Raw genomic sequence first — 14,670 nt, 5'->3', positions numbered from 1 at the left:
GGCAGTCTTATTGGGTGGGTAGAACTTGTTTACAAATTGCTTGACTAATTCCTCCTACATAGTGATGGAGTTTATGGACAGTGAATTAAGCCAAGTCTGAGCTTCTCCCGTCACAGAGAATGGAAACAATAATAGTTTTATTGCGTTCGGTGTCACATTAGGTTGCCTTTGTGTGACACATATCGACAGAAAATTTTTTAGATGCTGCTGAGGATCCTCAATGTAAGACCCTGAAAACATTCCCTTGTTCTGCAACAAATGTAGCATGTTGTTTTGTGATTTGAAATGATTCCGCTTGTATTTGAGGGACTGCAATTGCGGTTGCCAAATTTTCGGCGGTGGGTTATGCCCAATCATACAAGGCTATTCTGGCACAAGAGGCGCCACACCCTGATTGTTCGGGTCATTATTTCTATTATTTGGATTTTCTATTACGTCATCCATGTCTAGTTAGATTTGTTTTGTTGAGTTCTGTTATTGTATGTCCTTCTTGTTTGCACGATTCAATACCTTAAAAACTTTCTCAGGATCTGATAATGGTTCGAGCAATTCACCAGTTCTCAAGGAGTTCCTAGGCATGCACCTATAACACCCAAGGCTACAAACGTTAAAATTTCAATGTATTTGGTTTTAAAAATATGAAGAAAATTGACTACACTAAGAATTCTAGCAATTCTTTTAGTTGCAATTAATACACTGTTAAATCCCTGGCAACGGCGCCAAAATTTTATTACGCCCAACTATGCCTTATAAAAAGGACTAAGCGGTCGTTGCAAATATATTCCGACTAATAAGTCCGGAGTCGAATCCCACAGGGAATTAACCTATCAAGCAAAGCTACTAGACTCGCACTAACTGTCATGGGCAGCTTTCCAGCCATGCCCCATGATCCCTTGGACGCGCCCCGTGGCGTCCTGGCCAGCCTCCCAACGCCCGTCGCCACGGTCGGCCCCGTGGTCTCGGCAGCTCCAAGTGACAAGCGCGCATGTGCCTCTGTCGCCCCACCGATAGCCATCGCCAGCGCCCAGCCACAGGCAAAAGCCAACAGCGCCGCGCGCGCAGACAATGCCGCGCGCGCAGACCCTGATGCTAAAGACAAAGTTGCTGCCAACGGACTTGCTGCTGCTTTGTAGAAGACTAAGTCCTTTTCATTGTAAATATAGAGTAGTTTTGCTGCATTTTCTTTAAGTGTGATTTTCCAGCTTTCATAGGTCTAGTCATGTAACTTTGGTTTATTTTTTTTAAGCATTATTAAGGGGGACCAAGCAATCAAAACTTTCAAGCAAGCAAACAATTCTCTGTACTGGTGTCTCTCCCCCCCCCGACACCGTCTTGTTTTCTGTAATAGCTTTCATTCAATGCAATCAAGCTTTCTTTCATTCTCAATTCTCTTTTCTGCTCTCTTTCAATTGCTCATGACATTGGTTTTCCCGTACGGCACTGACAATCTAGTCTAGCGTACGGAGGGGACCTCAGTTGGCGGACAGCAACCGTACTGACATCGGTTGCCTAGCCTTACGTCGCCCTTCCAAGGAACTTCAGGAAGGCGCCGCATAACAGTTGGTATCAGAGCCTAGGCTCGACATCGGACGAGGGATCACATTGCAATTACCACCATTTCTGACCATGGTGAATTATGGGGATCGCATCGCGACCCTTGAGGGAACGGTTGACGCATTACGACCCATCGTGGAAATGGTGCCCGATCTAAAAACCAGCCTAGTGCAAAGGTTGGACGACCTGGACCGCAGACTCATCCAGGCCGAAGTTGACATAGAAAACATCAGCCGCGACTCTGAAGGAGACCGGCAAACAGCAGCCACAGAGGCAGCTGAAATTTTTGGTAAATTTGAGGTCCTCCAGCAGGAGCGTGCCGAGGATTTAGCCAACAGGGAACAAGAGGCAGACAGGGTGACTGCCATGCAACAAACCATTGACAACTTGACAGGCCAGCTCAATGTTGTCAATGCTGCTTTACAAGGCCTACTTCGAGGAGGCGGAAACCAATTTGGGGGTGGTGTGAACCTCGCCCCCATGGCACAAAAGCTGAAAATTCCTGAGCCAAAGCCATACAGTGGAGCTCGGAATGCCAAAGAAGTGGAAAATTTCATTTTCGACATCGAGCAATACTTCGATGCCGTGGGAAGCCTGGAAGAAGCTAAGAAGGTAGCAACTGCTGCCATGTATCTTCAGGGTGATGCCAAACTCTGGTGGCGGGTGAAGTACGAAGCCATCAAGGCAGGTGAAGATGCCCTCGACACATGGGCGGAACTGAAGGCAGCCATACGCCTACAGTTCTTCCCCGAAAATATTGAGTACAATGCGAGGAGAAAGTTGCGGGAGCTCCGCCAGACCAAATCAGTGCGAGATTACGTGCGGGAATTCTCCGCGCTCATGCTGAACATCCGTGACATGGGGGACAAAGACAAACTCTTCACCTTCCTGGAAGGGTTGAAACCTTATGCCCGGATGGAGTTGCAGAGACAAAGGGTAGACACGTTGCCTAAGGCAATCCAAGCAGCAGAGTGCCTTGGGGATTACCAAGTGGAAGCCCGGAAGGATAGGCCTCAACAGCCTGTCCGAGGAGGATACAAAGGGGGCCAACCAAACACTAGTGGCCCTAGCAGAAGTGGAGGAGACCGGAGTGCACCCAAATCCAAGACTCCCTCTTCCGGCAGTACTAGTGCTGCATCTAACAACAATGATCGGGGGAGGAAGCCCCCCTCAGGATGTCGCCATTGCGGCGGACCACATTGGAATAATGAATGTCCACATGCACAGATGAATGCCCATCAAGCTTTTGAGGATGGGACGGATGACGACGCCGATGATGCGGACCAGACCGAGCCAGTAGGTGCATTCAATGCAATTGTTGGCTCCATTTCTGAGCCCTTAGCGGGTACCAGTGCCGGTATCCGCAAGAAGAAGGACCCCTGTCCAATTGCCAGGAAAGGAAATAAGAAGGCGAATTTGAGGACTCCTCCTCATCAAGAGAGGACCCTAATGTTCGTTGACATGAAGGTAAATGGCAAGCCCATTCGGGCAATGATAGACACAGGTGCCACCCACAACTACTTAGCCTCGACTCAGGTGGAGCGTCTTGGACTAGTCGTAGGAAAGGGCAAAGGTCGTGTGAAGGCTATCAACTCACCACCTCAACCAGTGGGTGGAATAGCCAAAGAAGTACCAGTGAAGCTTGGCCCTTATGAAGGAAAGTTCAACCTGCGCGTAGTGATCATAGATGACTTTGAGTTAATCGTGGGGTTGGAATTCCTGAGACAGACCAATACCATGCCCGCACCGTATGCAGACATGCTGCTGATGATGGGGGCAAATGGGGCCAAGCCCTGCATTATTCCGTGCATTCCCATGAAGATGGCAGCCGAGAACATCTCGGCCTTGCAGTTGAAGAAGGGGGTAAAAAGACATGAACCCACGTTCCTGGCTACCCTCTGCATGGAAGATATAGAACGCTCCTCGGGTCCCATTCCTGCACCCGTGAAGGAGTTACTTCTGGAATTTGAAGACATCATGCCACAAGACATGCCAAAGCGTCTTCCGCCTAGGCGAACTGTGGACCATGAGATTGAGTTGGTGCCTAGTGCGAAGCCACCTGCCCGGGCGCCATACAGAATGTCACAACCCGAACTCGCCGAGCTTCAGAGACAATTGACGGAAATGCTAGACACAGGGATCATTGTGCCCTCTAAGTCCCCATACGGGTCCCCTGTGCTATTCCAAAAGAAACATGATGGTAGTTTGCGACTCTGCGTGGATTACCGGGCTCTAAACAAAATCACCGTGAAAAACAAGTACCCTATTCCGCTAATGGCAGACTTGTTTGATAGACTGGGTGGTGCGACGGTATTCACCAAAATAGACCTGAGGACAGGTTATTGGCAAGTTCGGATTGCCGATGGTGATGAGCACAAGACGACCTGTGTGACAAGATATGGGTCGTACGACTTCCTGGTTATGCCCTTTGGCTTGACTAACGCGCCAGCCACATTTTGCACCTTGATGAACCAAGTCTTCCGAGAATACATTGATGAATTCGTCGTGGTTTATTTGGATGACATTGTGGTATATAGCCAGACACTAGAAGAACACCTGGAGCATTTGCGGAAGGTCCTAGCCCGATTGCGGGAGCACGAACTATATGCGAAGCTATCCAAGTGCTCCTTTGCTCAGAAACAAATTGACTTCCTCGGACATGTCATCGAGGAAGGGAGGATCAAGATGGACCAGCAGAAGATTCAGGCCATTACAGAATGGCCGCCTCCTAAGGATATACATGCCTTGAGGTCGTTCCTTGGCCTATGCAACTTCTATCGGCGGTTTGTGAAAAGTTACTCCCTCATTGCAGTGCCGCTGACAGAACTTCTCAAGAAGGCCACCCCGTGGGATTGGGGCCCCAAGCGGGCAAAGGCCTTCGACGCATTGAAGATGGCTATGTCCAGTAGCCCAGTCTTGGCCCTCCCTGACTTGGCCAAGCCATTCGAAGTGCAAACGGATGCCTCCGACTATGCACTTGGTGGAGTATTGCTACAAGAAGGGCATCCCGTAGCGTACGAGAGCCGGAAACTGAAGGATGCAGAGCGACGCTATGCCGCCCATGAGAAAGAATTATTGGCTGTCGTTCATTGCTTACGCCTTTGGAGGCATTATCTACTGGGAGCCCCATTCGTGGTCAAGACAGACAATACAGCCGTTAGCCATTTCATGACCCAGCCAAAGCTGAATGGACGACAGGCTAGGTGGCAGGAACTCCTAGCGGAATTTCACTTCAACCTGGAGTACCGAAGTGGAAAGACCAATCATGTTGCTGATGCACTCAGTCGGAGAGCTGATCTAGCATCGATGTGTGTTCTCGCCGCCCTAAAGGGAAGCGAAGTAACCACCACCATAAAAGACCAGATACAGGATCTACTCATCAAGGATCCTGCTGCACAGTATTTGGTTGATTTGGTAGGACAGGGCAAGACTCGCCAGTTCTACACCGAAGATGGGTTCCTGAAGGTGAAAGGGAACCGACTTTATGTTCCTAAAAGAGGAGATCTGCGACGGACTCTTCTTGCAGAATGCCACGATACTTTGTGGGCCGGTCATCCCGGCGAGGAATGCACCATGGCATTGCTTCGCCGTGCATATTATTGGCCTCAAATGGTCGATGACGTCGCTCAGTATGTGAAGACTTGTCTAGTATGCCAGAAAGATAAGTCAGACCGCTTAACGCAGGCAGGGCTCTTGGAACCACTAGCTGTACCAAAAAGACCTTGGGAAAGCGTTTCCCTGGACTTCATCACCGGATTGCCCAAGGTCGGAGATCTCACAACTATCTTGGTTGTGGTGGATCGGTTTTCCAAGTATGCTACCTTTATAGCAGCCCCACAATATATATCAGCAGAAGATACAGCTCGACTATTCTTCTCTCATGTCGTCAAGTATTGGGGCTTACCTAAAGACATTGTTAGTGATCGCGACTCACGCTTCACTAGCAATTTTTGGACCCAACTCTTTAAGTGCCTCGGGTCAAAATTGAGTCATAGCTCAAGTTTTCATCCGCAATCTGATGGCCAGACGGAGCGATTCAATGGCATGCTAGAGGAATATCTCCGGCACTTTGTGACCGGATCGCAGAAGAATTGGGTGAAGCTTCTGGATGCTGCTCAACTGTGTTTCAATTCACAAAAGAGCTCAAGTACCAACAAAAGCGCTTTTGAAATTGTTACCGGACAGCAACCGCTACTCCCACACACAGTGAACGCACCAAACATGTCAAAATCTCCTCGGGCTGCCAGCTTCTCAAAAGAATGGAAGCAAAATTTGGAGATAGTGCGGAGCTATCTTGTCAAAGCCCAAAAGCGGATGAAGAGGCATGCTGATCAGAATCGCCGCTTTGTGGAATACCAGGTGGGAGACAAAGTGATGGTCAAAATCCCAAAGCGGTACTTGTTTGCAGGGGTCCATGACCCTCGCCTATTGCAAAAATATATTGGACCCTTGTCCATTGAAAGGCGCATTGGGAAAGTTGCATACCGGGTGGATACCCCAGCTTGGTGGAAAATCCATCCTGTTTTCCATGTCAGTCTCCTGAAACCTTTTCGGGAAAATGTGGAGGATCCTTCACGAAGCCAACTCACAATACCAAGTATTCGAGGCCCCAATTCAACCGGAAGAAGGCGTGCTGAAGCTATTCTTGATGATCGAGTGATTCACGCCTCAAGAAAAGATCACCAGGAGTTCTTGGTGAAATGGCAGGGATGTGATGCAGAGGAGAATACTTGGGAGAGGGAACAAACCTCAAAGCCTACAAGAGCCTGATTGATGATTACCTTTCAAGGAAGGCGCCGAGGACGTCGCCAACTCAGGTGGGGGAGAATGTCATGGGCGGCTTTCCAGCCATGCCCCATGATCCCTTGGACGCGCCCCGTGGCGTCCTGGCCAGCCTCCCAACGCCCGTCGCCACGGTCGGCCCCGTGGTCTCGGCAACTCCAAGTGACAAGCGTGCATGTGCCTCTGTCGCCCCACCGATAGCCATCGCCAGCGCCCAGCCACAGGCAAAAGCCAACAGCGCCGCGCGCGCAGACAATGCCGCGCGCGCAGACCCTGATGCTAAAGACAAAGTTGCTGCCAACGGACTTGCTGCTGCTTTGTAGAAGACTAAGTCCTTTTCATTGTAAATATAGAGTAGTTTTGCTGCATTTTCTTTAAGTGTGATTTTCCAGCTTTCATAGGTCTAGTCATGTAACTTTGGTTTATTTTTTTTAAGCATTATTAAGGGGGACCAAGCAATCAAAACTTTCAAGCAAGCAAACAATTCTCTGTACTGGTGTCTCTCCCCCCGACACCGTCTTGTTTTCTGTAATAGCTTTCATTCAATGCAATCAAGCTTTCTTTCATTCTCAATTCTCTTTTCTGCTCTCTTTCAATTGCTCATGACATTGGTTTTCCCGTACGGCACTGACAATCTAGTCTAGCGTACGGAGGGGACCTCAGTTGGCGGACAGCAACCGTACTGACATCGGTTGCCTAGCCTTACGTCGCCCTTCCAAGGAACTTCAGGAAGGCGCCGCGTAACATAACTCACGCAATCAATCTTTAGAAATATTTAAGTAACAATTTGGATGTTTACTAACTAAATATTACGTAATAAAAATGCAATAATTAATAACTAACTACTACGGTTTGTAGACAAGAATTGGAATGATCTAAGGTTATGATTTTCCCTATTGTCGGAATCCTTTTTCGCTACGTTTTCTATAAATTTGCCTAAGTCTTCTCTATCAATCATGAGCACTCTGACTGTCGTAACTCTTTTCCGAGTAATTACCACAATTTAGTAGACATATTCTCCTGAATTACGCTAGCTGGCATTAAATACGGCTCACTCGGATCGCACCAAGGTTTTGTTATCCCTAATCCCACCTTTAAACCCTTCGTATCGATCCCTCATATACGTTAGGAGTGATGTTGTTCAACAACTACCTAAATATGCACTCTCTCCCGAGTAATACACACTAAATAGGCACAGTCGATTGAGGGCCCTTCAATCAACAACAATAATAATATAGTTGAACAAATAGAGAAAATACTACGGCAAATCTATATTAACATAACATGAAAATCATCCTCCAATAGGTTCCATCAAAACCCTAGATTAGAAGTTTAGCTACTCATACTCATAGTCACAATATCCAAAGTATTTTGCATAATTAAATTACAAAGTAAGGATAAAGGGATGTAGAAATCAATGAGTCTAACTCTCAACGGTTGTTCCACGAGCTATCCTTGCCTCCGGTTGAAAAAGTATCCTCAAAAGTGGCATTTTTAGGTCTATTTATATGTGTAGGAAAAGACCTAAATGTGTAGGCCAAGTTCTAGTCAAACCAGGAGACGAAATAAGTCTTTAAAACTCGGAATGTGCACGCCCAGACCTGGCCTCACGAGGTCTACCGCCAGCTTGAGCTCGCCCCAGGACTGGCGTCGCAAGCTCTAACGCCCACTTTAGGCATGGCTTTGCCGGTTCCTCATTCGTAGGCTGCTCACTTCTTTCTTTCTTCTTTTTAGCTGTTTTCGAGCACACTTTAGACTTTAAGTATTCATTTTGCTCTACTTTCATCTCTAATTCACTTACACATAAAATAGACTCTATTACGCATAATTAAAGTGTAGTTTATCATTATAGCATATAAAATATAAGGTAAATAATGTACGAAACTAAAGAATTATAGCCACACGTCAATATATAAGATGGTTACATGTATGTTTATTGTCAACCTGCAGTTTGGCATTTGAAATTGTCTTTATCAATTAAGAGCATAATTTTTAGATTATGAAATCAAGATAGTTCATCTTGATGATGTTGGTTTATATTCAAGCTAGTTTAGCATTGAATACCTCCTATTAATGGCTAAACTATTGCTTATGAGAACAAAGCCTCATGTGTTGGTCTAAGATTTTCTAAATTGCATACAGCAGCACTTGTATGCATCAGACCAATAAAATATGATAAGTCCTCCCCTCACACTTTGTTTAGGATCAAAAACTAAATATTTTTACTATCTAATAACTTTTGATATGTGGTATATGATTAATTTCACTACCACAATGCATAAAGATATATTTCCCAAAGAAGATTGGGGATATGAGTTAGTTTTTCTAACATTTGGGGGATGGAATAAAACAGCTGGAAAATATGCTATATGAATCGAATTATCATTAATATGAACCTCACTTAGAACATAATTCAAGTCAAATGTCAGAAGCATTTGCTGATCCAATATTAAATATCATATTTCAGCTGTAAATGCTCTTATTAAAATTAAAGTCCCTGAAGGATAAAGTTTACTATACACATAAAGTGTAATAAACCGATCGGTTCCAAAGGTAACAATCCTTGAAAAGGACAGGAGAAAATGATCAAAATAATCATAATGAGGAGGAAATGAGATCTACAAGAGCCCACGACATAACATTTCATGAAACTCCAGAAGAAGTTCGGGTACCTGAAAATAAAGAAAGTGATGCGATCTCAACAAGTTATGTCACTTGCGAACCGATACAAAATGATCGCCGACGATATATTTGATATAATATAGTGCACAATATTATAAAAGATTGTGAGGATCAGACCTGTAGTCCATACACCTGAAGATGTCATGCCATTTAGATGCAAGTCATAACCTATATGACTCATTTGATCAAATTTATATAAAGATCCCTGAAGGATTTAAAATGCATGAAGCATATAATTCAAAGTCTCGAGAAATGTACTCAATCAGATTACAAAAATCTTTGTATGATTTAAAATAATCAGGGCGCATGTGGTATAATTGCCTTACTGAATTGATGAATGAAGGTTATATAAATGATGGCATTTGTCCATATATTTTTACAAAGAAAATAGCATCAAAGTTTGTTATACTTGTTGTTTATGTTAATGACATGAATCTCATAGGAACTCCAGAAGAGCTCCAAAGGAAAAAACTTGTCTTAGTCTGCAAATTGAATATTTAGCAGACGGGATCTTTATCCATCATTCTGTCTATACAGAAAATATCTTAAAACACTTTTACATGGACAAAGCGCACCCATTAAGTACACCAAATGGGTGTTCGATCACTTGAAGTGAATAAGGATCCGTTCTGACCTCCAGAAGAGGATGAGGAACTCCTTGGTCCTGAAATACTCTATCTCAGTGCAATTGGTGCACTTATTTATCTTGCTAATGCTAACAAAAGTGCTACAGATTATATTGGTTATGCAGATACAGGTTATTTATCTGATCCCCATAAAGCTCGATCTCAAACTGACAAGAAGGAAGTACATATGATTGAGATCAGTGATTCATCTGAGAAAGCAATCTATAGCTGCTACTTCTTCAAATCATGCTGAGATAATATAGATATTCATGAAACAAGTAGGGAGTGCGTATGGTTGAGATCAGTGATTCATTTTATTCGAGAAATATATGGGTTGGAATGTGGTAAAAAATTCACAATATTATATTAAGACAATGCTACATGCATAGCCCAATCAAAGGGAGAATTTATAAAAGGAGATAGAACGAAGCACATTTCACCAAAATTATTCTACACATATGATCTTCAGAAAAATGGTGACATCGATGTGCAACAAATCCGTTAAAGTGACAATCCAGCAGATTTGTCCACTAAATCTTTGCCAACTTTAACTTTTGAGAAGAAGGTATACAAGATTGGTATGCGAAGACTTAAATATTTGGAACAAGGTTTTCATCAATGGGGAGTGAAATACGCGTTGTACTCTTTTTTCCTTACTAAGATTTTTTTCATGGGTTTTTCTTGTAAGGTTTTTAATGAGGCAGCTAGAATTGCGTATTACTAAATATGTGTACTCTTTTTTCTTCACTAAGATTTTTTTCACTGGGTTTTTCCTAGTAAGATTTTAATGAGGTACAATATCTTTTAATGAACATCCAAGGGGAGGTGTTATAAAAATAATTATGATGTGGATGTCCATTTATTACTCCGATATAGATAATCTTCCTGAAGAAGATTATCCGTTTGGTACTCTATTGAAATTTATTTACAAACAGTTGATGCAGGCAAGTTGCAAGCAACTCAATGAAATGATTTGCAGCAGTTTCTTATTAAACAGGCAGGTTGCAAGCAGCTCATGCAGACAGCTTACAAGCAGCTGAAGAAAAGCCTCGCAGCTGCTTCATTTCTTCTATAAATAAAGAAATTTTCATTTCATTACGTACATCAGTTTGAAATTGAATAAAAATATCAATCTCCATCTATACTTGTTTTCGATTTATTTACTTTACGGTTTTTATTTTATAACATATATCTTATATTCTAGATTTTCGTTTTAGAAAGTGATTTATGTTTCTGATTGCATCAACTACTGAAAGGCAAAGTTTAAAAAACAAAAGTTTTAAAAAGGAAAATAATAAAAAGTTTATAAAAACAAGTAGACTTTAGAAAATAAAAAATCGAGCTTGGTATAATTTTTTGCTAAAACATTAAAGAAAAACCATTAATTGTATTTGTATTGTCGTCGGCCCAGAAAAATAACAACAATGCTATTGAGTAAAGGGAAAAGGCTTAAAAAAAATGCCACTCAACTAACATAAATGGTCTATCTATGTCATTCTTTAAAAGATCGCTTTATTCATGCCGCTAACGTTATACTTTTGACCTATTTATGCCACTAACATTATACTTTTGGCCTATTTATACCATTGTCTACTAACAGTTCCATTTTCTGATTTTTAAATAATAAGAATTAATTTTTCGACCTACCTTTGCCACGTGTCTTTATATTACTGGTTCTTCTTTACTTGACCCTACAATTCTTTTAACCCTGATTATGTATAATTAACCATGCCCAACCCGATAGAATCCAACCATCTTTTAACCCAATCCCTAATTCCTTGTCACGACCCAAAATCTAACTAGTCGTGATATCACCTAACCCAACCCGCTAAGTAAGTCAATTAACAACTATCCAATTTAATGAGATTTTTTTTAGACAAATAAATGATAAAATAACTGAACCTTAATACATTTCCCAAGTTATTTTATTAAGGTTCAGTTATTTTATCATTTATTTGTCTAAAACAAATCTCATTAACTTGGATAGTTGTTAATTGGCTTACCTAGCGGGTTGGGTTATGTGACATCACGACTAGTTGGATTTTAGGTCGTGACAAAGAATTAGGGGTTGGGTTAAAAGATGGTTGGATTTTATCGGGTTGGGCATGATTAATTATACATAATCAGGGTTAAAAGAAATGTAGGGTTAAGTAAAGAAGAACCAGTAATATAAAGACACGTGGCAAAGATGGGGTCGAAAAATTAATTCTTATTATTTAAAAACCAGAAAATAGAATTATTAGTAGACAATGGGATAAATAGGCCAAAAGTATAACGTTAGTGGTATAAATAGGTCAAAAGTATAACGTTAGTGGCATGAATATGGCGATTTTTTAACGTATGGCATAGATAGGCCATTTATGTTAGTTGAGTGGCATTTTTAGGCCTTTCCCCTTGAGTAAATAAGACGTTAGAAAAACATAACTGAAAAAAAATAAATATCATATCATCATCTTCCTGAAAGAAAAAAAAAACATTAACAAATAGATATTAATTTCAATATTAATGCAAGCTACTTTAATATATACAATTATTAACTTTATATTTTTGTCATATTCCTATGGGTGGCTCAGGAGAAAGGCTAGTAAATCTTTAGCTTTAGGCCTCCATACTTTTGGGGGCCCAAAAATTCTTATAGATGTTATTTTGACTTAAAACAATATTAAAATTCGTAGAAAAATATAAATAATATTTATTAAGAAAGATATAAAGACCGATTATTTTTTAACAGTAAAAAAATATTTTAGAGTCTGCAATACTTTTTTACAGTAATATCTAAGGTAACGAATTGCAAACACATGGCTAATATATTATTAACTTGAATTGACCCATAACAATATAAATTTAACATTACTATTAGATGTTTGTTGGAAGCTTAAATGCTTTATATCTTATAAAAGTATTGTGCTATAAACAAAAAAATACATAGAAAAAGAAAAGGTTTCTTATTTAGATTTGACTATAGGTCACTAGTTTTGTAATAATATTGAAATTAATATCAATTTTTAAGCAATTAATCCAAATCCCGCTAACCTAGAATTAGGCATGAAACTTCCGTCAGTCTTGATTTTGATAAACCCCGAAGGAGGAAAAATCAACTAATATAGATTGATGCATCACTTTTGTCGAACTGATGAGATGATTTTGTTGAACTGATGAGGAAAAATCAACTAATATAAAAAAAAATAATAATAAGTATTCTGCCTGTGGGTAGAAGGAACATACACTGCCATGATTTTGGCAACTCAAATTGATGAGATGGAACAGAAAATAAATGAAATTTAGAAAAGGAAACAAAGTGAATTTCAGAAGAAGCTTGGGAAAGACTTCTTTGTAGTTTATATTTCATAAGCATAAACCTAGTAGAAGTAGGATTTCGTGTTTCCTAAAAATAGCCGTTTTCCTAAATGAAAATAATGAGAAAAAGTTAAGTAAAGCGATTAGAATTATTTTGGGAACAATGTGCTAATTATTTATTGGTTGTAAAGTTTAAATCTTTTTCCTAGTGCACTTGGATTCTTGTCTCGGAAAATTGGGCAGCAAGAAAAATCTTTTTTTCATGAAAAAATGACGTTATATAACCGCTCTCAAATTATAGCCGAAAAATGTATATATATATATATATATATATATATATACATTATATATGTTATATACAAAAATTATATAAATTATATATATATATTTTCGACTACCGAATGTAAATAATTTCTGACGCGAGTTAAAAGTGAAAAAAGTCCTTTTTCCATCACTATAATATCATATTCCTAACTTAAAAAATCGTGCAAAACCAACTACATATCAAAAGGAAGATAACCAAATGAAAATTAGGTCTAAGTTTATTTAGAAGATATAGCGGGGATAGCTCAGTTGGGAGAGCGTCAGACTGAAGATCTGAAGGTCACGTGTTCGATCCACGTTCACCGCACAATCTAACAAGTTTTTCCACTTTTTCTCCTTTATTAAATAAATAAATACTAACTTCTGAGTATAACAGCCTTTTTTGAAAATTGAGCACCAAGTCTTTTAATATCACTTAAATAAATCTCTTCTTTCTTTGGGCCCTACATTGCTTTCAAATATTTGTAGGCCTTTTGGGTAAACTTACGTCCATGCGAGTTTAGGACTTTAGGTCTATCCTGTCCCCTTTTAACACGTTTACTTACAATTTCATACATTTTAATATAGGACAGGATCAAACTATCTCAAGCATAATGTAAATAAAAGAATTGGGACAAGTTTTGCCTCTAACAATAGTATTTTGCTTTTCATACATGTACACAAAGAATACAATGTAGGCCTCTATATTGTAAGAGGTCGTTTGGTACAATGGTGAGATATTTTACTTTTTGGTTATCTCACCTTCTATATGGGATAACTAATCCAGCTATTTTAGTATAAAAGTTATCTCGGGTTTAGCTAATATCCCAAACCAAACACGATAAAGTTAATATTAAACTTTATCCCGAGATTATTATTTTTATCCTGTGTATCAATTAACCCCTAAATCTGTAACTATATCTAGTTCTTTGCCTTAAAATTGAGTACTATAAGTATACTCCAATGTCATTATGAGTAATTTTTATCTCCTGTAATTTTAACACAACCAGTAGAATTTAGAATTATCAATTGAAGCTTCTTGTACAGCCTGAGTTAAGAATCTCTTGTAAATCAATTTGGCTATAAACATACGGGAACACTTTGAAACCAACAACAAGAATTGAAGTATCATCACTCGGAACTACTTTTAGAAGCAAACAACAACAACGATAAATTCAGTGAAATTCTACGAGTAAGGTTTGGGGAGAGTAATATGTACGCAAACTTGTCACGACCCAAAATCCAACTAGTCGTGATGGCACCTAACCCAACCCGTTAGATAAGCCAATTACCAACTATCTGATTCCAATGAAATTAACGAGGCAATTAATTAAAAAAAAATCTAAAACCAATACTTTTTTCCAAGAATTTGGTAGTACAAATCATGAGCTTCTAAGAATAGAGTTTACAAAACTGGTATAAAATA

At 40.4% G+C, this 14,670-nt stretch overlaps 1 non-coding gene across 1 annotated transcript; it reads left to right on the top strand.

Annotated features, from left to right (window-relative positions):
• Positions 1 to 13,499: 13,499 nt before the first annotated feature.
• TRNAF-GAA (transfer RNA phenylalanine (anticodon GAA)) lies at positions 13,500 to 13,572 on the top strand. Its single transcript has one exon. It is a non-coding gene; the product is annotated as a tRNA-Phe (tRNA).
• Positions 13,573 to 14,670: the final 1,098 nt, after the last annotated feature.

The sequence above is a fragment of the Nicotiana tabacum genome, chromosome 12 (genome assembly GCF_000715075.1).
Source record: "Nicotiana tabacum cultivar K326 chromosome 12, ASM71507v2, whole genome shotgun sequence".
NCBI lineage: Eukaryota > Viridiplantae > Streptophyta > Magnoliopsida > Solanales > Solanaceae > Nicotiana > Nicotiana tabacum.
This window is presented reverse-complemented; position numbering and strand designations above follow the sequence as displayed.